At 36.5% G+C, this 27,555-nt stretch overlaps 1 protein-coding gene across 3 annotated transcripts in view; it reads left to right on the forward strand.

Annotated features, from left to right (window-relative positions):
• Positions 1–27,555, forward strand: part of SEPTIN7 (septin 7) — a 77,219-nt gene that overhangs the window by 18,698 nt on the left and 30,966 nt on the right. The gene's annotated exons all lie outside the window — the stretch shown is intronic.

Here is a 27,555-nt window from a genome sequence, read left to right on the forward strand (position 1 = left end):
TACAATTCAGAACAGTTTATTTAGGCTTCAGTGATGACCCAAATTTGTCATCTCTCCTCCTAGAAAATCTCATTTCTTTTTTCTTGCTCTTTAGAGTACTTTTATGCTAATAGACTGCTAGTAAAATTGTGTACATTCGCATGTAACTGATGCTACTGGATATGTGACCTTGTTTTGACACGGTAATCAGCAAAATAATAATAATAGTTTAGAATGTTTTATAACATCCATCTGTCACTTTGTTATCTAGCTTTATCTTTTGTAATTTGTCTAGCTTGATAGTGCTTTGTTTTGTAATTGGCACAATGGATAGCTTGTGCAGACTTCACGTGCAAGTAGCATGTAACATAATAGTACTATGGACAGAGTTAGAAATCAAGGGCAAATTGGTGCAAACTCATTGTATAGATCATGTATGATTTTCTTTTGATTACAAAAGTGAGCTAGAATTTTAAAATTTGAGGGTTGCTTTTTTCTTTTGGAACTTGATGACAGGTTCCTTTATAGTCTAGCATTCCAAGTACATAATTCATTATTTGTCCCAAAATTGTTAAGTCTAAAGTAAAATTTGGTTTTCTGCTATCTACAGGTAAAAAAAAGGAGGAAGGGATGAAACTATCCTTGTAAGGGGTAGATGTAGGGATGTGCTAGAACTGGAGAAAGTCTGCAAAATTACCTTGATGTTCTCGTTTCCTTGTAGTATAGTTTTCATGCAATTACATTTAGGAAAGCTGTAGACAATTGTGAGCCTCAAGAAGAAAAATTGGTCCAAAACTAGATTGAAAATGACTAGTTTTACTATTTTATGTTTGCTACTAAGTATTCATTTGTTTACATGGAAATTTGTGCCACTGTCTGGAAGCTTACTAGGGAAGGTGTTAGTATTTTCCAAAATTAAAAATGCCACTAGTTCTCTTCTTTTGACCCCCAAGTATAGAAATCAGAAACTTGAAAGTGAGTGCTTAAACAAAACGATGTCTGATGTTTTAGTACCCTGGGGACATTTGGTGAGGGGTTGGGTAGAGAAATTATTTTGTTTCAAAGTTAAGTACCTGGTAATAGTATGCCCTGAAAAAATGTGGTTGTTTTTAAATACAAAGATGAAATAGTTTGTGTATCACTGATCACTTGTGTTGGTAAACATTGTAATGTAATCTGCAAGTAGATTGTGAAGATTACAATTATTTGTTGCTATGTTCATCCTGTGAGGTAGTGTTCTCTAACTTGGTTTGAGGGCTTTAGCTGACATAATGATACTAATGTGTAATAGTAAATCGAATTATACATAAACTACTTGGTAAAGTTTCAAAGTTGGAATGTAGTGCAGATTGCACAACTACTGATCTGCTGTTGGAGGTACTCGGTGTCAGTGTGTTACACATTTGTTCTCAAAGGAAAAACAATAGAAAAATAGTGATTGTGGTTGCTAAATGGGTACAATAAAGAAAACAAATCGTGTTTGGGATCTGGGAACTGTGTCCAGCTATTTTCAGGTATCCATGAGGTTTGATACTGCAGCTAATGCATTTGTATAGAAGCTGTTTTCCTGTTGTACATTTAATCTGGAATTATCAGTTAAGCTTAATAGATGTGCATATAAAAATATCTGGCTTCTTTGGAATGTGTAGCGTGAAAATTCACTAGAGCAATGTTTGGAGGGGATTTGCCAGTATGGTTGTACTATTGTGTGTGTTTCTACTGCTGTAGAAACAATTCTGGTTTTAGTTTAACAGTTTAAGATTTTTGTGACTGATCAAGTAGTATGTACAGCATCAAACAGATCTGGTGCTTCCAGTAAGAATTTTTTCAGGGAGGTAGATCAGTTTTGCAAAACATTTCCTGTGCCTAAGGTGTGAATGTACTCCATAAAACACATTTTTCCCCAGCTACTGTCATTGCCCTGGAATTGATGGAGATGCCCATAGTAGTGTGTGGTGGCTTCCTGCTGTTCTTTGCACCAGTGAAGTTGGAGAGCGGGCTTTTAAATGTAGTCATGCAGAAGGCTGAGTAGTTGTTGAACAGCCTAGAGAGTGGTTTCTGAAGCAGATTTTCTCTTCCCTATCTGAGCTAAGTTGGTTGGTGGCATTGTTTTGGACCCATGTGGACAGTGTTCAGTCTTGTAAGTTGCTCTTTTGAGTAAGGACTTGGTAAGATTGATATATTTGAGGCTTGTAATGTTAATAAGCTCTTTTCTATGGATAGAACTGCTGATTTCCAAGTGTTATGGTGTTTACATTAAATATAATTAAGGGGTGAAGTGATTATGAACTACACAATTACAAGTATAAGAGGATGTCAAAATACCTTTCTTATATCAAATGCTTTAAAAATCATTAAAAATAAACCTTAATAGAAACTGGTGTTACTCTATAATATTTAGCCATAATAAACATTTTGACATTTCTATCTCAAAGTTTGTTTTCTCTAAATTTTATTGATTCTTTTGTTAGTGTTTATAAACTTTTCTTGAGAAACTGAAGACTAAAATAGCCCTTCATTTTCCTTATTAATCAGTTTTCATTGATTTGTCTTCAGTCTTCATGAGACAATTTCATATTAGTTATAATCTCAAAGGCTAAGCAGTAGTTTTCATCATGCTGCTTTTACAACAAGTTGGTTTTGCAGAATGAAAACTCACAAGCACCTCCTCTGAGGATACAATATAAAGTGAGCAAAAATGTACATTTAAGCGAGCTCCGTTCTTGATGCTTTCAAAGTAAGACATTTAAGTAATGGTTTAAAGCAACTAATTCTACATTTGAAGGATTAAAGCTCAGCAGTGGAGAAAATGTCAAGTTTGCCTCGGTAGCCTGCTTCCTTCATAATCTTGTGTAATCTCTTCAAGTATAAAATGATTGTTGAAACACTTGAGAACCCGACATAAATATTTAGTCTGTCTGAAATCCAAAGAGTATTCTCTGTATTTCTCTGCTGCTCAGGTTTTTTGGAGGAAAGTACATGTTTAAATCAGATGCTTAAGAAAAGAAAACTTACAGAAGTAATACCACTGTGGTTAGTAACTCACAATTAAAGTCTTAATTGTGGAATTGTAGTTCTGTTTGTTAATATAATTACACTTGCTTAAGTAGTGGGTGGTGTTTTTGCTTTAGTGTATATCAGGTGTGGAACAAATAGTTATTTTTCAGTGTGTCTTCCTTCTAAACACTGAGTCAGGAAATCCCTCTTTTGTTGTTCTTGTATTGAAATGACGCTGCTAATGGGATTTGAACCAACACCCAAGAAGATGCAAAGTCATAATTCTTAAAAATTCCTTTCTCCTATAGACCTTATGTACTTAAGAATATGTGGTGACTTCTCCTAGAGCTGTATATTTCAAAGTGTTCAGGCTTCATGAGTTGCCTTAGCGGCTGAACTTCTAAGTTTAGGGTCTTTATTTTAAAGTAATCTTATTTCCAAAGTACAGAACACTTGAGTGGCTTTCCAGAGGACCTATCTACGCAGTTCCTAGTTCTTGAGCAACTGTTCGGTAGCTTTGACTTTGAAAGCTGTTTGGAAACCTCTCCTATAGTAAATTGCCTGTCCTGTTTCCAAATTGGTGCTTTAGCCTTGTAGATCACCTGTAGATTACAACTGAAAGGAGAATGCTATGCAATGTCTTTGGAGTGCTTCATTTGTAATTATATGCGTACTCAAGTGTTTTGGTTTAAACATGGCTTTTTTGGCATGGATGCAAAGAAAAGGACTGTATTTTGCAAGACTTGAAGTTACATTAGAGAAGCAGCACACCCTGATTTTAAAATGCTTTTATTGTTCACTGAAGAAAGCTTGGACTGGTTTACTACTTGTATCTTCTGGGTGATGGGTCGTGTTCTGATTAGAATTACCCTCTTCACTCGTTCACTTTCTGAATCAATTTATTTATGAAGCCAACCAGTGGCACCAAGACATTCAGCTACTCACAGATACTTACTCTTTACTTGTCATCAATTTTAATGCCAGGAACAAAATCATTCATCACAGAATGGGAAGAAGAATTAAGTGAAAAGTAACCTACAACTAAGTAGGAATAGTTTTGGGATGTTGCCAGTTCTTGTTGGTCTGCTGTGATTTGAAATGCTCCTAGTTAAGGTTTCAGTCATGTCTTTACTACCACAGTTATCTGAGTAGGTGTTTGGGCTTTTGTTCCACCTTCATTATCTGGCTGCTTAGGATCCTGCACTGCCATTGCTGAGTGTGCAGTGCCTTGTGCATGCAGTCAGGAGAGTACAGTCTCGTGTACAGGACTGGAGTAGCGTCCTCTTGTTTTTACAAAGAAAAAGCATGTGGTGGAAAAGAACTAGCAAGATTTCTTCCAGGTATCCTGCATCCATTCCCCTTTAAGTTCACTTCTTCAGAATACCTGAATTCCTCAAGATCCCTCATCCTCTGAAAATTGTCCTGTGGCCATTGTAAGTCTTTGGCTGCAGCCCGTTTTGGGCTACTTGCATGGTAACCACTCGTCTGGTACTGCTGTGCCGGGGTGCCGGGTTAGACAGCACTCCTACAGTTCTCAGGGTACTTTTTCTATAAAGAAATGTTGAAGTCTGGGTTCAACTGTTGTGGTATAACAGAAATAGCTCCTTTAGAAAACTAGATAAAAAAAAATTAAGTTGCAGGGATTCTGTTCACAGGATTATGAGGTTTCCATGAAGTATAGCTATAGAAGAGGTTGTTGTTAAGGTTACAGAATTCTTTAAAGAGATAATTTATTGTGTTCCACTGATGATGCCTACGAAGTATAAGAATTGATGGCTGAATACTTTAGCATGTACCTGATGGGGATGCCAAAGCAAAATATGTTGAATGCAGTAGAATTGGCAGAGGTAAAACCAAAGGTAATTGGAAACTGGTAGAATTCAGGACAGAGCCAGTGTGTGCCTACAGATGACATGCTCCCCTGGAGTAATGCCTCATCAATAGCCTGTCACTCCTTTTTGTGGAAAGAGGTTGATAAGAAATTTTTGAGACAGCAGAACAGGGTGAATTCTGAAAGTCTTTTAATGGAGAAATAAGTGTCTTTCCAAGATGTAAAAGATCAGTAACTTAACAGTGAGTTTACTGGCCTGCATGATTTTCCAGTGAGTTACTTTCAGACAGGAGCTTGAAGTACATATTCATCTGAGTACTTGACTTCAGTTAGAAAAGCTCTCTTATTTTTTTGTTGGTTTATGGATGGATTTTTTTCTTATTTTTCCCTGTTCTCTTTCTTTTGTAATGCTGTGAACTACAGTTGGCAACGTACTTGCTGCTGTTGCCTCTTTTGTAGTATTTTGCTGTTCCTTTTTTTCTATTGCTGGGGAAAGAAACGTGCACAAAGTCTAAAACCTGATGGAAAAGAGAAACTTTTTACAGTGGGTTATTGTTGAAACTTATTGTAAGGGAAATTCAGTTAATCTACCTACTTGAGTTTATCTAGAAACAGTACTTTTTCAAATACTTTCACAAGTTGCTTATAGCATAGTGGCTTTTAATTACTCAATAGGAAAAAAAATTGGATCTCAGTTTTTGTTAAACTCATTTTAAACATTTTCCTCTCTCCAGCAGCTTAAAAGTTCTAATGAAAAGAGCTAAAGTTGGCATTTAATAGGATTGATCTTGAATTCTCATTTTTAAATTGTTTGCAATTAAAACATTAATTGGAATTGTAGTGCTTACTGGATAACTTCTAAAGAGCCTTTGGATTTTTGTTTTCTTATTAAGTGTTTGGATGCAAAGCTTCTTGAGTAGATTATATGAAAGCCAACTACAGTAAGGTACTTCTTATTGGATGCTTGCTGTTACATGACTCAAGTTCTGACAACTAACCTTAAGTACCAAGTATTAATGTGTTAAAATATTGCATGGAAAAATAACGAAAATATTTTTGTAAAGCTTTGGTGACTGTAAATGTAACTGATCTGTTTCTCATGTGCCAGTATTTTGGTCAGATCCTAATTTATCTATTAAAATTCTTTGTTTATTGGCAAAGGTTTTTATGGGAGGAGATTTATATTTCCAAGTGTGTGGATATGAGCCCATAATTTGGCAAAAATCTGCCTGTAATCTAAATGGCTTTTATTTTTTTTTAAAAAAAATGATGATTCTGTTGCAAATAATTTTTTTTTTTCTATTCCATATATTGTTTTCTTGTCAGTCTCATAACAAATGCTGTGAATTATTTTACTGGATCTCTAATAGATGAATTCAGGAAGTTTTGTAAAAATGATGTAATGAGAGACTGTGCTCTGCATTGTGTAGGTGTCATCTTCACTTTTGATTCTTTGTGAATATTTTTGGTGGTTCCCAACATAATCAATCCTGTCACAGTACTGGTTGTCTTCAGGCTGTCTTTGCTGTGTTCCTAGCTGCATAAATATTTTTTCCAGGTGTTTTTTTCTTCTCCTACCTTCCCATTTTTTTGTTTCACTTCTAAATAAAAATGTGCTTACTGATTTTACACATCCAGATATGTGTGCACATGCACACAAACACACAGTTACTCAGTTGATACTTCATTTTTTGTAGTAAGCTTGTTCATTATGGTGAGATCAGCATTTGAACCTGGTCCTTGTTCCCATTGATGACAGGTTTGTAGGTCACAATTTAGCTGAAATGCGTGCATCTGGCTTTTTGGTATTAGAATAAGGATAATTAGTAATGTGTGGAGCTTGAACGCATCGTAGAGAAGGTACCAGACTAATGGATGTTTTTTTCCTTAAATTGATTATCAGGTGGCCAGCACTTGTTTTGTTGCTACTCAACAGATTGTCCTGACCTGTCACGTGCATGAGCAGGGTGTGAGCTAAATGTTGTGCATCTTGTAAGCAGTGACCTGTTAGAAGTCACATTTATACTGTTTCTAGTTCCTTAGCCTGTGATAATTAGGTGTCAGGATACTGCAGTGCTGGTTTTTGAAGCCATCATTGCTACAAGCCCAGAGAGAGATTCAAAGTAGGAGCCAGTTTCTTGTAGAGGTAAATATTCTGTATAAGTTTAAAACTGCTGATTATTTCTTGTTGGCTGAAATGTTAGTCTTGCCTGCTGTATCTTGAAATGCTGACAACTTTTTTAAGGAACAGGTTCATATTGTAACCAAAGTGATATTTTTGGATGGAGTATTTGTGGTCTAAATATCCAGTTGTAGTAAAGCCCATGTGACCCATTAAATGTGATTCAATATGATTGTTTTCCCTCTGGCTGATTTTACAGCAGTCAGTTCAGATCTTCTTTGTCAATCCATTTCAAACAGTTTTTCTTCCTTTTCCTGTGTTTTTCTTCATGTGTAGTATGGCTGTTATATGCAACTGTTTCATTTTGGGTTTTGGATATTTTTCAGTTGAGGTTCTGAGCATATTCGCTGATAGAGTTTATACCATACTCTTGTCTTGAATTTCTCTTATTAAAGAGAATTAGCATCTTCTGATAATATTTTTTTCTTACTTCTTATGGTTTATCTGATGGTATTTTCCAGTAATTTTTACCATAATACAATATGTAAGGCAGACTATTTAGATTTATCAGTTGTTGGAGGGGAGAACGGCTGCTGAAGCTTGCTGTTTCATCAAATCACTTTTTTTCTGTCTGTGTTCTTGTCATCCTTTAGTTTCATCCTGACTTTTCTCTGTAGGTAGTTTACCAAGAGCACAAATTTGAGAACTCTTACACTCTATTTTGGAATAGTGCTAAGTTTCTTTCAGTGTTGATTTAAGCTATGTTAAGTTTGTAATAATGCCATTTGGTGTAGTTCCTTCCCTTTGTTAAACTTGAAGTGAAAGTTTTTTTCAGGGGTCCTGATTTCCTAATTTCACAGTTACTTCTAGCTTTTTATCAGTGAAATTTTGGTTTTGGACAAAGATGGAACCTTAAACCAGAATTGCACTGATATCTTACGACTGGAACCAGGTGTCTGTCAGAGTTAATGCAAAATGAATCATTCTGCAACTTCTCCTGTAAAGGATAAATAAATGTGTTTCATTGAGCAGAGGCTTCCCCAGAAGGGCAAAAATGGTTTGTGATTCAAGGGAGTTAAACTCGGCCTTCTGTGGAGTGAGAAGCAATGCAATGGAAGGACACAAATAAATGTGGGCTGGATAGAAAATATCACGTGTCAGTTCTAACAGCATCTGGCTATGCTGTTGTACTGCTTGGGATATGTCAAGTGGTGTTGCTTTCTGTATAAGGTGAGAGTTCAAGTTTTTGAAAAGAATCTGGAGTATCTGGAGATATCTCAAACTGCAAACAGCAGCACCTTTTAAAATAGCAGTTTTGCCATCTGAGGTAATTATATGTTGAATTTTGAATTTATGGACTAATCCAGAATTGTGGGTCCATTTTCTGTTGCTCAGATAATGAAAAAACAGTAATTCAGTGATCTGAAGTGGAAAGAAGTTGTTGGATATGTTTGGAACACTTTTCAGCACAGGCTCACGAACATTGTGTTAAGCTGGACGACTGTGAAACAAACCACTGCTGAAGTATATAATTATCAGATCTGCAGCTGCTGATGCGTGATAAGATCGAATGGCATGGAGTAACAAAGGGCATTCACTGCACACATCCATCGGTTGTTCTTGCCTTCATGCACATTGCCTGTGTCGTTTATCTTGCAAGATAGAAATATTATGTGTTGTATTCACAAACATGGTAGGGAGCAATCTCAGGGATATTCCAAGTTTGGCTCATGCAAGGTATGAGTGATTCATTTGTGATATAATAATCTGATAAAGAGCTAGTTGATATTTCATCTACAACTGTCTTCTTGGAACCTGTGATGTAAATCTGTGAAACATTTACTTTCTCTTTGTGTTAAACTGTGATCCATTAATTTGTCTTCACATCTACATGATTTTTCTGATGAAGGATATTAAAGTTTCTGTCCCACGCTGCAGAGTTTAAAGGGAGCTGTAGGATTTCTGAGAGTAAACTTCTTTGTCTCAAAAATCAGCAATTCTCTTTTACCATCTGTTCCTCCTTGATTTGATGGATGAGACAGTTTATTTTCAGTTTCCGGTTATTTTTCGCTCTGCTGTTTTCCTTATTATCTATTTTAATCTGACATTGATGAAGATGATTGGTTTTCTTTCTGTCATCCCAGAAAATGCTTTATGTGGCATTGGCACAGTCTGTCAAAGAGCCCTTTGAGCAATTAATATAATACCCTGCAGTAAAAATACCCTCTCTTCACGTAGGACTGAATAACAAAAATAACACAAGGGGATTTTTAAGGACCTGAAGATGAGTTTTCTTGGCTCTTGGATCAAGTGTGATGGTGACCTTAACTTGATAGGTTTTGCAACATAAAGTAATGTTCAAGTTTATTATAATTATTTTTAAGAGGATGTTCCTTCTTAACCTTTTGGACCCCAGATTCTAACCTTGTATCTCCAGATGTCTGGTCAAAGACTTGGGGAATGTAGAAACCTTTTTGATGTTTGCACAGGTTTGTGACTAACCACTCTTCAGTGCTCTCAGCAATGGTAGTTATGAAAAGAAGTCATATAATCTCTCTATATAGATCCAGTGTATGACACTTCCAGCTCTGAAAAATCCAGAAGTAACCTTGTTAGTATGAATCTTCTGATGAAGAAAGAAGTAACTTGAAACAAAGCCACCTTGTTTCCATGTACTCTGAAGCCTTTGAGGGAACTGGTGCAGAGGTTGGTTTGAGCAGGACAAAAGAAGCCACTTTTCCCACACCCCACCTGTGTTCCATGGCAGCACCATTTGTGGTGCTTTGATTGACTTGAGTGAAACTTCAGCAAAGTCAAACCTTGAAGAGCATGATCTTGGTTGCTCTGTCAAAACTCTTCCTATATGTAGGTTACTGTATGAATAAAAATAGTTTTTTACATTTGCTTCTTCTGTAAAGTTGTGCTGGAATTTTTCAATTTTTATATTACTACTATTAATGTAAAATTTCTATTTGAATTATTATTTCAGGGATATATATTGTCTCGTATTTCTTCCTGAGTAACGGAAACTAAAAAACTAAACCAATTACCACTTCAGGGCAATGTCCTCTTTCAGTGGTTTTGCAAGATCAATACCCACTTCTGCTACAGGTAGACCTTAATCCAATAATGCATAGTGCTTACTAATCCACTTAATAGACTAACACTGTCTAGTGGTTGAAAAACCGAATCCATGTTCTTAAGAAGAAAAACATGTTGTGTTTCTGAAATGCCGTTCTTGCTCTGTACAATTTGATCCTTTTAGCCACTGTTGTTTAATAGTGAAGTCCTTATATAATCAGATAGTTTTTGGTGACTAAATGCAGAGAAACTAGTTGAGACCTGGATGATTGGGCCACATTTCAGCTTTAAATATTTGTTAAATTGAAGAAGTTTGGCTTGAAATTATCACAGCTATTTCAGTCTACAATAAGTAAAAAGATGTGATTTTTATACGCTGTTTGGCTGTGGTTTGAACTGAGGACAGTGTCCAAAATTTTATTTGACTGTGAATTTATCTGCTTTGGTTGATTTGTGTCAAATGGCAAACATTCAGAAAGCTGAATAAAATAAAACTGACTCAGAGGAAGTGTTTTTATGAGCTTTGCAAATACTTGGACTGTTAAAGATTCAACTCAAAAACAGTTTCTGCTTTAAGTAACAGTAAATGCACTTATTCTAGAAGTAGTTGCATAACATTTTTATATACCTGTCTAATTAGAAAGGAGTTGAGACCTACCATTCAAAGCAGCAGCTGTGCTATGTAATCAACAGACAAACTTCTAGGCACTGTGTGTGTGTGTATATGTATTCAGTCTTGTTCCCTATTTTGGCACTTGTCTGAACTTTTCTATTTGGTCTTTTTTCTATAAATTGTATATGTATTCAGTCTTGTTCCCTATTTTGGCACTTGTCTGAACTTTTCTATTTGGTCTTTTTTCTATAAATAAACTTCATTTATAAGAAGTAATTTGCTCTTATGGCACAGTGTGGAGTGCTCTAATTGTATTTCTAGTGCCTAATAAATGGTGTTGAGTGGCTGACTTAAGACCCGGCAAAGATACAGAGAGCAGGATAAGTAGGAAATCAGGAGGATCATCATAATGACAGTAGCTGAAATCATGTCATGGTACTAATTTGTAGAAAACAGCTCTCTGTAAAGATGGATGAAGAGGTCTCCAGTTACGTGCCTCCCACAGTTTCTTGATGCTTCACCTATAGAACTCTTTTAGAAGGCTTCAAAATAGCTCTCCTACAAATAAATTTTAAGCAGTCATTTCTTGCTTGAACTTTGTGACTCGCTAAAGTCTGTGCCTTTGGTTTTTGAGACATAAATTTAGAGTTTTATAATGTGTAGGACTGGCTGTTGATAGTTTCTTGTTTACTGTTTCTAACTTTTCAAAAACTCTTGTTGTAAAGATGGAAAATAAAGATGACTGTCAACTAGCACCATAAACTTTGGGAAGTAAGTGATACTTCAAGGAAGCATCACTGTTTGTATGCCTTTTTACTGAATCAGGGAGTAGTTTGTTCAGATGGAATCTCTCAAAAGTCATCTGGTCCAGCCCCTGTTCAAAGCACTTTCATGTGGTTTCTCTTGAATATCTGCTTTTGTCCTCTCTCAGGAGGAGGATGCTGGGTTAGATAAATGAAGCAAGGTCCTGTTTTGGAGTCACACTTGATGACAGTTGTCTGGTGTCAGTTGTGTTTTTGGACTTGTGGTGAAACAATAGGCTCTCCAGTCTGTCAAATGTTTCTGTCAAATCAGTTTAAGGACTCAGTAGTCCACGCCTTTCCTGAGACAGCATTGTCATGTAGGGATTCATCCTATGGATGACATACTGCAAAGGTATCTGCTATTCAGCTTTCTTCTTTTACCACTGAGGTGGTTTGTTTTGCCTCAAAAAAGGCTGAACTGGAGAAATGCTTTTATACCATTTCAACCAGCAGCAGAGTAGGAAGATGGAAGATGTTGACAGTTTGATAAGACTCTGAAATCTTTGTGAATCTAATACCTTTTAAAATCTGTCTGCGGTTAAATCTCTGTCCTGAAATGCTTTGCAGTTGCTAATCAGGTGAAGTTAGGCCACTCACTCTATAGGGTTAGTGAGAAAGTGAAAATATTTTACCCAAAAGTAGGGTTTTTTTTAGCCAAAGATGAAATTGAGTTGCCTCAAAATAGATGGAAATTAGTAGAAACTAGTGTTTGATTAAAGGATATAAAATGACAGTTCTTATTTGTATTACATTAATTAGAATATACAGAATGTGAAGACCTTTTTTGATGTTTGTCTTTTTAATAAACTGCTACAGAAAAGATAATAAAATTAATGGGTAAATTCATAATTGATTATCTTATTCCTCTACCATCTTAAAACAGAGATGTTATTGCATCTTTTTTCTGGATTTTTTTTTTGTGTCACTGAAAAGCAGGGAGACAAATGCTAACAAGATGAACTGCAAGCAGACACAGACAACTTATTCTGCTTACTCAGATAAGGCTGTATTTGTCAATATGTGTATTTAGCAGTTTCCTTAAAACTCCTGCTGTCAGCTTAGAAAAAAAATCAATTTAATGCATGTAAGTCAAACATGATTAATATTTAAATAAGTAAATTATTAAAAAGAAATAATAATATAAAGAAAAGCCCATGCTTCACTACTTCACTAAATGTGTGGTTTTTACTTTTTTGTATATTTCTAAGTAGTTTGGTGTAGCTACATCGCACAAGGGTTAGGATATCCTCAACTCACCAAATGCAAAATATGCACTCAGGTTAGAGCTTTAGCCTCAATGAAGATGATTCCTTTCATACTGCATTTGGTTGTTTTTGTGAGACTTTTCATAACTTCTATATGCTCTTCATATTTGTGCTTTAGAGGGCACTTGTACAAATTATGCTCCTTCTTGAGAAAGTGCCCATATCCAAGCATTAACAAAGGGATGGGATATTTTTTTGCTTTGCTTTTTTCATGTTGTTATTTGTAGGTTTTTAATATGGAACAGTATACTGCTTTCTAGTTCTCCAGCTGCTGAGAACTACACATTTGCAAGTTAAGTAGAGGAGTCACATCCTAGAGAAGTGTCACATCTTAAGCTGCTTTTGTTCATGCAAAAATTCTCAAACCTTCTGTTCTAACAAACCTGCTGTTCATGCACTTTAGGTGAAGCTTGGGTCTGGCTTTTCTTGGGTAAGGAGAGCCTCTTAGCATTTTTAACTTCACAGAAAGATAAAATATCAACTCTGACACAGAAATACTGCAGATTGCAGTGTCCTTTAGAGAGATGGGTGTATATGCCCAATTTAGATTGGAAGTAATTGCTGTATATTTCTGCATAAAGTATCTATCCTGTTAAAACACCTGGGGTTTTTTATGTCAGATATTGCTGTCACATACATAATTGTATTGTCTGAGTGACCTGGACAACACAGTTAATGTTATCTATTTATTACGAAGAAGCGTAAATGTGCATTTTCTCTTACTCTGTACCCTCAATTTGCTAATATCTCTTTTTTGTTTTTTGTATAAAGTCTCTTTGTAGTTGAAGTTTTATGGTAAATTTTGTTACATCGAGATGCAAAAAGATGTAAACTCAGCTGAGTTTTCTTGACACAGTGAGAAGGTTTTAAATGAAGTCATTAAAATAATTATTAAAAATAAACATAAAAAACCCCAAAACCTGATGAATCTCTATTTTCCAGCTAAGGCTAAGATAACTGGAAAGACTATTTTTGTTTCTGTAGATGTTCACATGTGACTTGGTTAAATTGTATCTTGAATATGTTTATGCTTCTGAGAATGGAAGATCAAGGTCTGTCTCTTGCGTGCCTTTCTACCTGTTTAGTTCAAGCTGCTGTGTCATAGTAGTACTGTTGAGCATATTCAGTGGTCTTTCATGCCCAGTAAATTATAGTGCTCATGTTTCTGATGTTTCTGGCTGTGGCTTTTTTCTTGATGCACTCTGAACCTTTTCCGGAAGGCTTTTTATTACTTACTGTTTGAAAACCATTTTTAGCTCTCTCAGTATATTCTGACAAAGTGACTGCATTTGTCAAAACATACAGATAGCTTCAGAGTTATCTGCTTCTAGCAGCAAGCAAAAGCTGTGGTTTTTTGAGCTATTCTTGGAGAATGTGAGGACTTGATATATTTGCTAGGTGTAAAGGTGGGAAAGTACCGAAGGGGAAGGTGAAAACAGGAGACGAAGGAAACTTCTTGTATTGTTCTTAGTGTTGAGATGTAAATTTTGATTTGCAAAAATAATTAGTAGTTGAATTTCCATGGATAAAAAGGTGGAAAAATGTGACTGGTACAGATAGACCTGCTGTGTGCTGCCCTCTTGGTGTGAATCCCATGATTCAAATTTAGCACCGAGTGCTACTGAAGAACTGGAAGCCATGTGACGGGCTGGTGAGGAGGTGGGAAGGAACAGCAGAGAGCTGTGGCTCATGGAGAACCTTCGTCCTTGGTTGGGTCTGCTAACAGGTATATCTCTCTTCAGCCTCTTGCAGTATGCCAAAAGAGGTTGTCAGATGGTACCCCACACCCCACAAGGATTTCTTTTATTTTGGATCTGCTGAATAGCACAGCATTTTTTCAGCAAACTTGGAGATCGCTTTGGAGTAGAGAAATTATGTGAAGTAGAGGTGGTATGTTCCATGTTTCCCTAAAAGATTAGGGTAAATGGGTTGCCACTTAAGAAGTTGTTACAAAGCAGATTTGTTAGCGGAGACTTGTTGCTTGTCTTGATTGAGGTGTGCCTGGGATGCTGTGTATAGACACCAGTTAGAATGAATGCAATTCCCTATATTCTACTTCAGCTTTTTGGAAATGCTCTGAATATTGTATCATGGGGACTTTTTGAAAGCATGAATTCTCTACCTCGTTCATCAGGAGCTTTTTTTGCGGCTTTTGTTATGTGTGAGCTCATTGGATGTTTGCTGTTGAAGTGTATTTTGTCTTAAATGTGTTTTGGTCCTGCCCTTTCTGTTGTCAAATACCACTAAATCCACGCAGTACTCCTTGAGGTAGCTCTCAGTCTGACTTGTGTGACTCAAAGAAGGGCATTGTAGAAGGTTAAGTATGGAATTAGTCCTTGCACACAGGTGTAGTGATCCATTGGCTCGTGGTCCCTCTATGGATGTGTTGACTGCTGCTGTTCTGAAGGGTTTTCTCCCTTTTTGCCTTGTAACTCATTGAGAAGTTGGTTCAGTTTCCTGCTTTCAAAGGGTGCTTGAATCTGATGTCTGAAAAGATGCAAAAGATGCTGAAAAGAATGCAAAAATATCTGGAAGCTATTCTGAAGTACTTTGCCCTCATTAGCTCTTTTGAAACATGTAACCTCAATCTCATTTAGTTATAGAGACCTTGAGAATAGGATCTGAATTTTGAATTCTTTTAATAAACAAAACCTGCACACGGAAATTATGGTTCTGTGTTTTTGCTGTTTTCTAAGAGTCTTATAAAGTCGCAAAGAAAATTTTGAATACTTTGTTGGTAACCTTTTTAATAGAAAGTATAAGTTTTGCTAAAATGCAGTAAAATGTTCCTTTTTTATTTGCTTATGTAAGTTGTTGTGTAATGCTGATTTTGAAAGGTTTTTGGGTGTTTTTTAGGGTTTTTTTCTGCATGTCTCTATTTGCTCTTGGCCATATTTGAGTTCATGCATAATGACTATGACTTGTACTAGGTTGATAATTTAACTCCTCAAGCTTGTCGAAACTACTCTAGTTTGCCTTTCAGAACAGGCTTCTTAATATCTCAGTTCTAATCCTGCGAATTAGTAGTCAGCATTGACCATAAATAAAAACTAAGCACTATTGTGTATGCTCTGAACAGGATGAATTAAAAAAGCTTTCTGCCTTGTCACAGGCATGTTTTTCTTGGCACTTCTTGTTTGAGGATATATGAAATGTAGTTGTCTAATGTCGATCCTTCTCAGTTAAATGCACTGAAGTTGTAAAACAGTGTTTTTCCTATGCTTTAGGTCCAACAGTGATTATGGAAAGAAGCAAGTGAAAAAGATAAAGGTGACTTAAAAGCTGCAATGTTGTGGAATTTTTTATTTTATTTTTTCAGAAGTACTGATATATTTACTTTTTATATAAAACTTGTATGCAAAAGGATGCTCAAACACATTGTTTTTTATGAAGTCTTATGAGATCTGTTATATAATGACGCATTTCATGTAGGAGTATGTTTGCTATATACTGTGTCATCCTTCATTTTCAGAATTTTAAGATACAGAGATACTAAATACAGTTTCTTTTAACACATTCATGAATACTTGCCAAAATACTACCCAAAATAGCTTAACCATATTCTGCAGCATGTTGCTGCCTAGGTCTATGGACCAATGCTAAAATTGTAAATAAAATGTATTCAGTGGGCCATGAAATCTCTGAGGGTAGAAGTGCAGTTGCAAAAATTGCGTAATTTTATGTAGACTCTCTCAGGTTTATTTTCTTGAATGAGATTCAGTAATAGAATCAAAGAGAACTCATGCCTCCCTAATACGAGAGTCAGTGGGTTGCTCCCAGTAATTATATTCCAAAGCACTAATATTAGAGTTCTTAACTTAGGCTCTGGAAGGGAGAGCATATCTGCTATTTTGTGTGAATGCTGCTGTTTTGGTTGCTCTGTGTGTTTTGGTGGGGTCAGTGAAGTGTCTCTTGACTGGTGGCTGCTTTAGGTTGTCTTGGACTAAAAAGTGCTGTTTGCTGTAGATGAAACAATGCTTCTGCACCTGAATGGAAAAGGAGTAAACAGCAACAGTGAGACTCCATCTAAGGAAGCTGTAGTCAAAAGCGTTAATACAGATATATATGAAATAGAATATAAGGAAAAAACTGTTTTGGGTGTGTTCCTGTTTGGTTGAATAAGGCTTACTTCCTCACTCCCAGTTCTGGGTGTGGGAAGACAGCTCCTAAAGTTTTGAGGAAAAGGGGAGAAGGGAGGCTTGTTTCCTTTCAGGATTGAATATAAATTATACCCCTATAATTAGATACTTTGCAAAAAAAACTTTGAGATAACGAAAGCCAGCAACAGTAGTCATGTAAAACAGCTCCTTGAGACTGGGAAACTATTCTGCATTTAGGTTTTAAAATTACTGCTTTGATAGCCTAATTCAGGATTATATATTTGTATGAAATATTGGAGCTGTTTTCTCCCCATATATTTTGTTTGGTACCAGAATAATTGTTATTCTTTGTGGATGGAAGTCAGCTCAGATCCCTTCTATTCTACCACCTCTTCATGACTCTCAGAGTATTTAAAAAGGTGCTGAAGATTAGAAGATTTGAATATTTTTGTAGAATTGTGTGACTCTCTCCCTGGGAGATAATATAAATAAGCTATTTGTATTCTACATTTAGTATTAGTTGGACAACTAGTTAGCACAAGTGTTACTGGCTTGCAAGTCTCACTTGTGTGATAGATGGTTGCATGTGCAATTCAGTTTTAGCTATGATTTAAATTTATTTTTTAAGTAGATCTCCCAGTTGTTCCCACTTTCTGGGTTTTCATTCATATCATGGGGCAGTCTGGCAGAATGTGAACTCTGTCTTTCAGAAAAAATACTAAATCAGAAGGTCCTGTCAAGGATTAGAGGTAATAGGCCCCATTTGCTGATTAGCATTCAGTCCATCTGCCTTGAGGCTTACATCCGGGAAGAGAAAGAGTCAAGACAGCTAAAAGAGGAGCTTGTGCTAACTGTCTGGTAAGAAGGGATGGCCACAGATGTCTAGAAAACCAAACTTGTTTTTGCCAGTTGTGGAACAATGTGTGCAATATAATTTATAAACCTTTTTATAAGTCTTTGCTTATAATTAAGCCCATAATAACTGCTTACAAATGAGGGCAATTTTTCTGAGGATAGCTGTTTCCAGTAAAAAAGTCTAAGTGTGGCCTTAGGTGTAGTAGTAAAGTCTTAGTTCCTGTAGTACAACTTTTCATGCAAATTTTGCAGTGTTTGGCTTTTCTTGTATGTAGGAAGTAGTTCATATTTTCTGTTAGGTGAGGCTGATTTCTTTGAAAGGATGAAAGGAAGCAGGGTGTCTAGTACAAACTATAGAGGTCCGGGGGATTTTTATGTGTAAAAACTCTGAGAAACTGTAAAAGTACATGACATGTTTAACATGCAGGGTATAAGCTATAACTTGAACATTTCAAGTTAGATTGAATTACCCAAAGCAGTTCTGGCTGCATTTTATTGCTAGATTATTTTGTCAAGTGTTGCAAACTCCTCAGTGGTAAAAGCTTCCAGCTTGTTCATCTTAATTCCATAAATGTCAAGGTGCTTAGCATAAACAGGTAACACTTCAAGGTTTGCTATGGGTTTGCTGCATTTGCTTTTCCTAATGAGAAAATTAACACATGGTTGTTTCCTCTCCAATGGATGGTGGAATTTTAATGATTCCCCCGTTGTTTGTTCGCATTTGTGACTTTCAAGACAGTTGAGTGAGCATGGAGATAGATGCAGGAACCAACAGGTGTGGTGTGTCTGTGGTAGACTTGAGGAGCTTACAAATATTTAAGTAAATGTCTGTAGTCATAATGATCTTTAAAATGAGGAATTTGATTCTGACAGCAAATACAAGCTAGTGAAAAGCTCTTAAAAATGTAGTTGGTATTAAAAAGGTGACCAGGTTTTTTTGTGCTACTGTAGAAATGCTGTGAAATGAATGTAGTTTGGAGCAGATCTGACCTGATTTGAAATAACAAATTTAATTCTAGAAGGGTATCTTGTATCAGAGTCACTATAGCAGAAAATGGCTTTTCTAATTCTTCCTGTGCTGCAGACATCACTGATGTTTATTACATTAGAGATCTTAATGTAACTCTTTGTGGGCTATTTACACTTAAAGAAGAAATATAGAAAATATATACTTTGGGACTGAAAGATGCTATTCAGGTTGCTTTGTGGTTTCCCCCAGTCATGGAAATTACCTCTTTTAATCATTGAAATGAAGCTTTTCAAGTTAAAAAACACCGTGGACCCCTCCCACCAAAAAAACCAAAAAACAACAACAACAAAATCAAACCCAAAATACCAACCTGGGAATATGTATTTTGTTGGAGTACCTTTGGTACACTTGCTTCAAGAACTTCAGGAGTGGTAGTTGAAGTACCGTATTTTTCAAGAGACATTTCTGTTTAAATCTTCATTGTTTATCTTTCAAATGGTTTCTTTCAGAATCAGAGGTGAGTAGGTTTTAGGAAAAATTTTGATGCAGAGATATGCCAACTTTGCATCCAGTCCTTCAGGATTGTTTCAAGCAGCTGAAAAGGAGAATAGGGACAGATGGGGAGGACAAGAATACACATTTCATATTCTTTTTGTAGCAGGCTAGGGACCCCCTGGATACTCCATTTCTAGTAATTGAGCAGTCAAGTAACAGAGAAGGATGATTTTTACTTCTTGAATTTACTGGTATGGTTGAAAGAAACAGTTACAGCATCCTGATAGATATTACAGCCCTGCATCTCCAATTGAGGGGCTGAAGCTTGTTGTGTAATGTAACTCTGGTGTACAAATAGCAACTTAGGTCCAATTAAATATCATTTCTGGTCCCTTCAGTACCTGAATTACTTCTGGAGCAATTTCGGCTTACAGTTCAAATGAAGCATTATTACAGGTGAATGGGGAGGAGAACATAAATCCTAATGGAAATTTGGAATAAAAAATGATGTTTTGCAGGGGGGGTAGTGCCAGCCTTGGTCTTTATTTTACAGAACAGAAGAATTAAGATCAAACTGTAAAACATAGTTAACCTGAAACACATTTTAGAAAGAGGAAGTTTGTTGTGGTTGTTTATGATGAGTTTATTTTTGGAAAGAATGCTACTGGGAGCAGAGGGCTTATTGATGTCCACAGCTCAGGGCAACATATTTTTGCTGAAGTGTGAATCTTGCCTAAAACCATTTTCCACAGCTTTCCAATTGGTTTTTCTGCAGGACTGTTTCACTGCAGCATATAACTGGATGCTGGGGTGACTGGTGCTGATCTCCCAATACTATACTTGATTTGGGACTCTATCCTTGTTTTTTTCTCTGAGCACTGTGCATGACTTAGGTGCTTCACTGTTGAGAGGTCTTGTTCAGAAGCAGCATAGATTTGGATTGCCTATGGGTAACTGCTGTTTTCAGATATAGTTAGCAGTTTATTTTTCAGTTTTATTCAAACTGTCTTGTACTTTTTGAGCACCTACCAACTTCTTTTTCTCACAGTTCTCCTTATTCCAGCCCCAGGTTTTCTGTTGAATCTGGTGTTTGCCTGCATGCTGGTTTACTTTTGGATGGGTATTGATGTTTGAGACACCTTACATTGCAGTATAATTACTAAAACTTCTGGCTTTTAATTCCCAGTCCTTTAGTCTGCTTAGTTACATCTTCATTTTTGTGATGCTGACTTGGCTGTTGTTTTGCCTGTACTTTTAAGAAGAGTTCCCAATAACACTATAGGTATTCAAGTACAAAAAAAGCACCCTGTTTTTTTTTTTAACATAGTAAGTCTGAACAATAACTGATGTAACTGAAATGGTAAAAGTCCCCCTATTGCCCCCTCTTTTTGTAAGGCTGTTACACTACTAGTCATAGCAATTGGAAATGGCTAGGAAAAACCCAGACTTGGATCTTTCTTTTCAAAAATAGTAGAATCAGTGGAAATTCTTTGTCAGTGCCTTAGATACAGCTCTGTTTTGGAGCTCTAGATGTCATCTGGCTGCCTTTTTTTTTTTTTTTTTTTTTCATATCTATACCAGTGGATTTCTTTGACGTGGCTGTTTTTCCCACCAACCAGTGTGATGGTAGCAAACTGTCTTTTTCTAGGCTTTCTTCAATCACTTTAATGTTGGTAGATCTGTAACATAACCAGCATAATGTTACCACTTTGAAAAATAACCAGAGCTGCTGTCTCCAAGACCTGGGTCCTTTGAGAGGTTTCCCTTCAGAACATGCCAAGGATGACGAGTGTCACCACTATTAATGGATAAAACACAGTGCAGAAAGAAAACTATTTTTTTTATTGTGGCAATGGGCTCGCTATTAGACTTGTTTATTTTAAGGTCCATGTTCTTCTCATTTTCTACTAGCTTTTCAATAATGGCGCATCTTTAAAAATTATAAAATCTGAATGCATATTTTCATTTAAGTATCACATACTTGTCAGCTGCTTTTCCTAGACCAGGTTATGGTGGCTTTTAGGAAAATGAGACTTAAGTACTTTCCATTGCCAAAACAAACCAAAACACAAACAACTCCCCAAACACACACAAAAAACAAACAAACAAACACAAAAAACCCACCCCAAGACATAAAAGGGTTGTTTTTTTAATGAAAAACAGAACAAAGTGAGGGGGGAAGAAATTAGACTGTGCATTCCATATGTGGTCAACCTATTTTTGATCAGTTTTACTGTAGAGCTTTTTTTTTTCCTGAGTCCCTGATGTCTTTTACAGATGCTGGAATTCTCTTTTCATGCTGTTTATCAATGTTGTGGACAACCCTTTAAAGATGCTTGGATGAGAAGATTTTGGTTGATGTAGAGGGTATCAGTGGCATGAGTAAGAGAATGGAAATGATTCTTCATAATTTTTAAGTACTTGAGAAGTCATAATATCCTCAGTGGCATTTATAAACTGTCCTTCTGGTTTAATTAGAAAAACTGTGATCCAGCAATAGCAGCTGTTCCTCTAGGCTGAAGTTCAGATTTTAACCTGGTCTAAGTCTGTGCTGCTGCTGAAAGAACTAATAGCACTTGGCCCGAATTGGATTAGTGTGCAAATCCAGCTGGAGTGTTTTCTGGGCGATGCAAGGAGGGTTAGTCTTCAGTCTGCTTGCAGCATAGCAAAGGAAAATCTTGTGTCAGCACAGAGGAGGAATGGCTTGGAGGCTGGGATTTAATTTGTTTTTGGTGGCAGTGTTGGCTGATATGACAGTCGTGAGGCATTTGTTTCAGAAATTGAAGTTTGAATTTGAAGAAATTGAAGGCTCAAACTGAGCCTTGGTTGCATTGAACTAATGTTTTGACTAAAAATCTTGAGTAGTACGTAATGTGGTTCTAAGAAGGTATCTGTGTTTATGTCTGAGATATTTTTCCTTGAAGAATTTTGATTTCTCTAATTAGAAGAACAGCTTATCCTATGGATAATTTTCTACTTAAAATACTGAATGAGGCTGTGCATACATGAGTCTTGTGGAATGGTATTGAAAAATATTCCTAGATAAATGTTTAAAAGCTATCTTTGATGAATTCTGTATGCATCTGAAATTTTTAAGAGCTATGGGGAAGATCACAATCTGTAGCACGCTCAGCTTAAGTCATGCATCAGATCAGCTGATATTAGTGGATGTACATAACTCTGGCAGAATGCTTTTGAGTTGACACTTCTTTTAAGCACTGGTTGTTGCAGCTCCTGCTTGGTGTGATGTAGGGTGACGGCAAATATTTGTTCTTGGTTTTAAAAGTGCAGCTTAAATGTTTGTAAATGACACATCCTTTAGCATAGTGCAGTCTTGGCTTTAAATTAGTTGTGTGTTTCCAAATCAGGATGTGTGTTTCCAAATGAAACATTTGTGGAGTATGGAAATCTTAGTAGTATGCATTTTCAGATGGCTCCCCAAATGGGGAGCTTTCACATATAAACTGTAAATAAATAGCTACATGTTAATCAGGTCTATCCCACTTAAACTTACATGCCTCTCAGAAGTTTAATTTAATTCCTTTTTTTTTTTTTTTTTTTAGTCTCATTACTAAAATTCCTTATTTCAGGAGAAATGTCTATCTGATACATCATTTTGGATGACAGACTTGAACAGGAATATGATAATTGCTCGAATGAATTTTTTCGTTTGAAAAGATGGCACATGAGGTGTGGGAATATTTTTGCTATTGGAGAGCAACATTAGATTTTAGTTCAGATTTCGAAGTTTGAATAAAACAAAAAAGCATAGTACTGCAAAGGTGGTATCTTTATATTCTAATTTAAGGAATATAGAAATTGCTAGACTGTTTCATGTCCTTCTGGCCCTATAGAGGCAAATAACTTTTTGAAATCTACAGTGAAACTCAGCCTTAGCATATTATAAATACTGAAATAAAAGATGAGATGAAGCTGTGACCTTTTATATTAGAAAGGTTAATTTAGAGGGATACCATTACATTGTAGTGGAGAAGAACTTGCAAGATGTCTTTATTTTTTATGTCTTGGAGACATGTACTGCCAGTAAATGTGTGGATATATATGAAGTTGCTAACTTGAAGGAAATTGACTACTGACAAGTATTTGTTCACTACTTTTCTGCTAAGTCAGTGCCAGGCAGAGCAGAAAACAATAGCTGCAACTCAGCAGGCATTGAGACAGAAAAGAGCATGTCCGTTTTTCACTTACTTGCATGTTAGAGTTTTTTTGTTTTGCATTGTATTTGACTGAATGATTTAAGTATTTATGTAAAAAAATGTTTCAAGATTTATGTCTTGTATCTCTTTTGACTCAACTCATTGTGTATCATTCTCACCTTCTGTAAAGGACAAGCCTGTGACTTACCAGATTCAGTGTCCTTGGCTCTGGGCTGTGTCCTCTGTAGCTGGCAGAAATTCCAGGAGTCCTGGGTCCACCTCCCATGTCTGTCCTTCAGACTTATCCACTGCAGTGCATAACAAGCACTCTAGACAGGTCTTAGGATATGACCTTATCAGACCTGTCCATTTTCCTTTCCACTTTGTAAACTGATGCTTCTGTTGGCTGCAAAAGCAGCTCAGTTTTCTTCTAAGCCATTATTAGAAAACTGAACAGTGGTGGCAGCAGTTTGGAAACAGTGGCTTAGCACTTAAGCAAAACAGTTGTTACCATATTAAAAAGGGTGTAGTCTTGACAACACAAGCTTATTCCAACCTTTCTCATCCTTTTTTAGAGCTAAAATACCCATTTTTACAATAGGGGTGGAGGCTGTCATGGAAACAAAAGCACATTTTGCCAAGGGTTGCTTAAAAGTGGCAGCAGTGTATTCAGGAGAGCGCATCAATGTGATCCTCTTGTTCCTTGGTTGGCTAACACCAGACCAAAGAACCAGAATTATCCTAATTTGCAAACAGCATTGCCCTAATTTCTCATTTCTTATTGCCACAAAAATCATATCACTGGGGTGAATTTTCAGGGTTTGTCTAGCTGTATCTTCCTTTTGTCACTTATGCCAGTTAAGGGATTTGTCATAACGTTGTTTCCTGCTATAAAAAGTTCTTCCAAGGATATTACAGAGAGAAGGCATCAAGATGGAAGGTATAAGGTACTGAAAGAAATTTTTACTACCACAATAAATGTTCTAAATTAAGTCATCTGACAAAGTTTTTGTGGATTTGCTTAATAGCAGTGTCCCATCTGGGATATTTTGAGAACACTCAATATACTTCCAGTAGTTCTTATTCTGTTCTAATATAAGTTTTCATAGGAAGTCAGTCCAAGTGCTGTTTGTTTGTGCTCTTCTGTAGAGACTCATTAGATTCCACGTAAATAAAAATAATTTTGTGTTTTGTGCTTCTGAAATTTTCTGATACTCATGCCTTAGATTTATCAGTTGGGTGGCATTTTGAGGAGGATAATGCTAAAGTGCTTCGCCTTTCTCTCCTTTTGCTCAAGTTGATGTGTAGAACTTCTTGTTCTTGAGTTGCATGTATGCCACACCATCTGAGATGTTGACTTGCATCTGTACTGAGTGTTTTAAAGATTAAATAAACCCCATTTCTCCTTCTTATTTTTTCATTAGCGTTTTGGTAGCTGTGTCAGTTTTGTTTCTGTCCAAGTAATGGAGGAGCCCACTGTGACTAATCTGCAATCTCTGTTAATTAGTATACCTTTCATTCTTCAGTCAGCAAATGTTAGCAGTCGTGTACTGGAAGTGATGTACAATTGGTTGTCAGCTGTAATGTAGAGATGACAAATTTCATGTTCCTATAATCTTTCCCTGGTTTTTTTTGTTTGTTTTTTTTGTGGGTTTTTTTGGGGTTTTTTTTGTTTTGTTTTTAATAATTCATGTAATCAGGGAATTCAATTCTATTTATCCCTGTATTTGCTTCCAGAAAATAAGTCCAGTTCTGTAGCTTTCTCTAGATGTCTGTTTCAGACCAAGCAGTGGTGGTCTCAGATGTTTGCTTTCTTGCATTAAAGAGGGTATCTTGCTTTATCATTTTTCACAACAGTTTCTGTTCCTCTTGCTTTGATTTCTGTAGCAATAAGGTTTTTTTTATTCTCTTGTGAAGGCTCTTTATTTTGGCTTTGTCAAAGCCTGTGAAGATGGAAGGTATATCCTGGTTATGAGGTTTTACCATAGAAAATTTTCCTGGAACTCTGCAGCTTCTGTCATTTCCAGTTGAATTGTTTAACCCAGTTAATTCACAGAGAGCTTGTTCATTCAGATTTTCCATGTAGGTCAGTTTTGGCAACTTGTTGTTGCTTGTAATGTCTCTAAAGCTGCATTGCAGTATGACCACAGCTTAATCAAACATAGGAGTTTTCTTTCACCTAACACAGAAAACAAAGCAGGGTAAGCTTCGGCAAGCCTGGACTGCAGCTGCTAATGGTGGGCTTATAATTCTGAAACTCAGATTGTTGTATTTCAGCTGTTCTTGGTACTAGATATGAATGGACCAATGCCATATAGAGTTTTTGTCATCTGCAGTGTTGTTGAAGAACTAAAAGTGAAGAGAAACTTGTGGTTTTGGTTCTTCAGTGTTACTGGGCTGCAAGTTTTTGTCCAAAATGCTGGAAGATTGCTTCCCCTGCCTCATGTTAAATTAGATAACGTGTCCTATTTTAAATGGCTACTTCACAGACACACTGTTTATCAGGAGCAAGGCCTGTATATGCAATTAGAGGAAATACAACTTTCTTCAGGAAGTGCCAAAAATTCTTGGACTTGTGAATTGTTGATGATTCTTTTGTGACAGAGAAGAGGTCTAGTTTTAAATGCAGATTTTAGCACTTACCCTAGTTTCCAAAAAGAAAGGAGAGTATTTGACTTAGATCATTTGTCTGGTCTTATCTCCCCTTAATTTTCCCATCCTAAAGCCCTATGTGCCCTAGTTTGCTGGAATGCTTCTAGCTTCACATACTGCATTATGAATTGTAGTGCAAAAGCTGGACTGGGATTAGGGGACCATTTCTCTAGGCAGTAGCCAAAATTTCACCCGTGAAGTTAAGCTATTGTTTCATGGTAGTTCTAGTTTGTCAGTTGCAGAAAGCTAGACCTGCTTCTGCTTTGAGAGGAAACAATATTACTTGGAAAATGCTTTGTAGAATCTGTTGCAGTATTCTTCTGAGGTATTTCCCATCCCTGCTAATGGATTTTCTGAATTATTTAGATGTCATCAGTGACAAGAACGATATGCCAAGTCTGCCTTCAGTTACTGCACTTTAAATTCTGCTCGAAGAAAATTGATTAAATTGTCTTACTGTATCCTGAATGCTGAAATTATGTTGCTGTTGATGCAGTTGCTGACAGGCAGAAATTAATTTATTGCTGCTAGACTTCCCTGTTCCTCTGTTTTGCTAGGAGCATCTTTGTGGCTCTAACATATGTTGCTTATATAATTTGTGCTTCACATTCAAGTTGTGAAATGGTGAAGCTTTGGTTTTCTTCTGCTTATAAATATCTATAAAAGACAAAGTTGATCATTTGCAAAATTTCACATGACGCTATCCTACATGGAAAAGCAGCTAAGTGGCAACAGCATGGTCCTGCTCCCATCCTCCTCCTGATGGGTTTCATTTGAATGTTCTTACATGTTTATTGGAATGTTGGTTTGTATTTTGTAGACCACTGAAGACAGGAACTAGCCTTTATGAAAGCTTCTAAAATCAGACTTGAAATTAAAAGCATCTTGTAGTTTCCATTTTTGTGGTTGTCTGTAATGACATGGCAGAACATCATTCCCCTTTGGCAAGAGGATGGTTCCATCATACCACTCCCCGTAGTTCAGGCTCTCTGATTATTCATCTATCTTCCCTTCTGTATCAAAGTAAAAACCTGCATGCTACAGTGCCATCAAAGCCATTGCACATTTGCATAAAGCTGCAGGTGCTGTCGTGCACATAAACTGTGACTTGTACAAGGATGAAAGAAGATGAAATGCATTATTTTTTATACCTTTTGACAAGCTTTTTGCCCTTCCTTGAGTCACCAACATCAAACTAATGGGATTATATTTTAAGCAAAAACTGTCACAATAATTAGAATTTATAAAATGGGAAAATTCATGAAAAAACTTGCTTACCAGCTAAAAATAAAATATGCTTTGATGTAAACATTCTGTACAAGTAGGTTGTGGAGAAGTACAGCATTTTTCTGTTGAATTTGATCCCCTTGTAATAACTTTTTGTGGCTATCAAATTTGCTTCATCACAGGAGGAACATATTGTTGGATATCTTCATTCTGAAAAAGCAGTGAAGCAACTGGATCTTAATGCTTACCTGTATCAAGGAACTCTAAATACAGATGTCTGCTTAAAATGCAGTGGAACTTTCCAAAAACTGTGCAATTTGTAGAAACCTGGTTACCACAGGACTTACTGGTGGCTTGTTTCTAATGAGCAGCAGTCCCACTGGGATGAGTTACCTTCTCTCAGCCATC

Source organism: Parus major, chromosome 2, assembly GCF_001522545.3.
Source record: "Parus major isolate Abel chromosome 2, Parus_major1.1, whole genome shotgun sequence".
In the NCBI taxonomy this organism is placed as follows: domain Eukaryota; kingdom Metazoa; phylum Chordata; class Aves; order Passeriformes; family Paridae; genus Parus; species Parus major.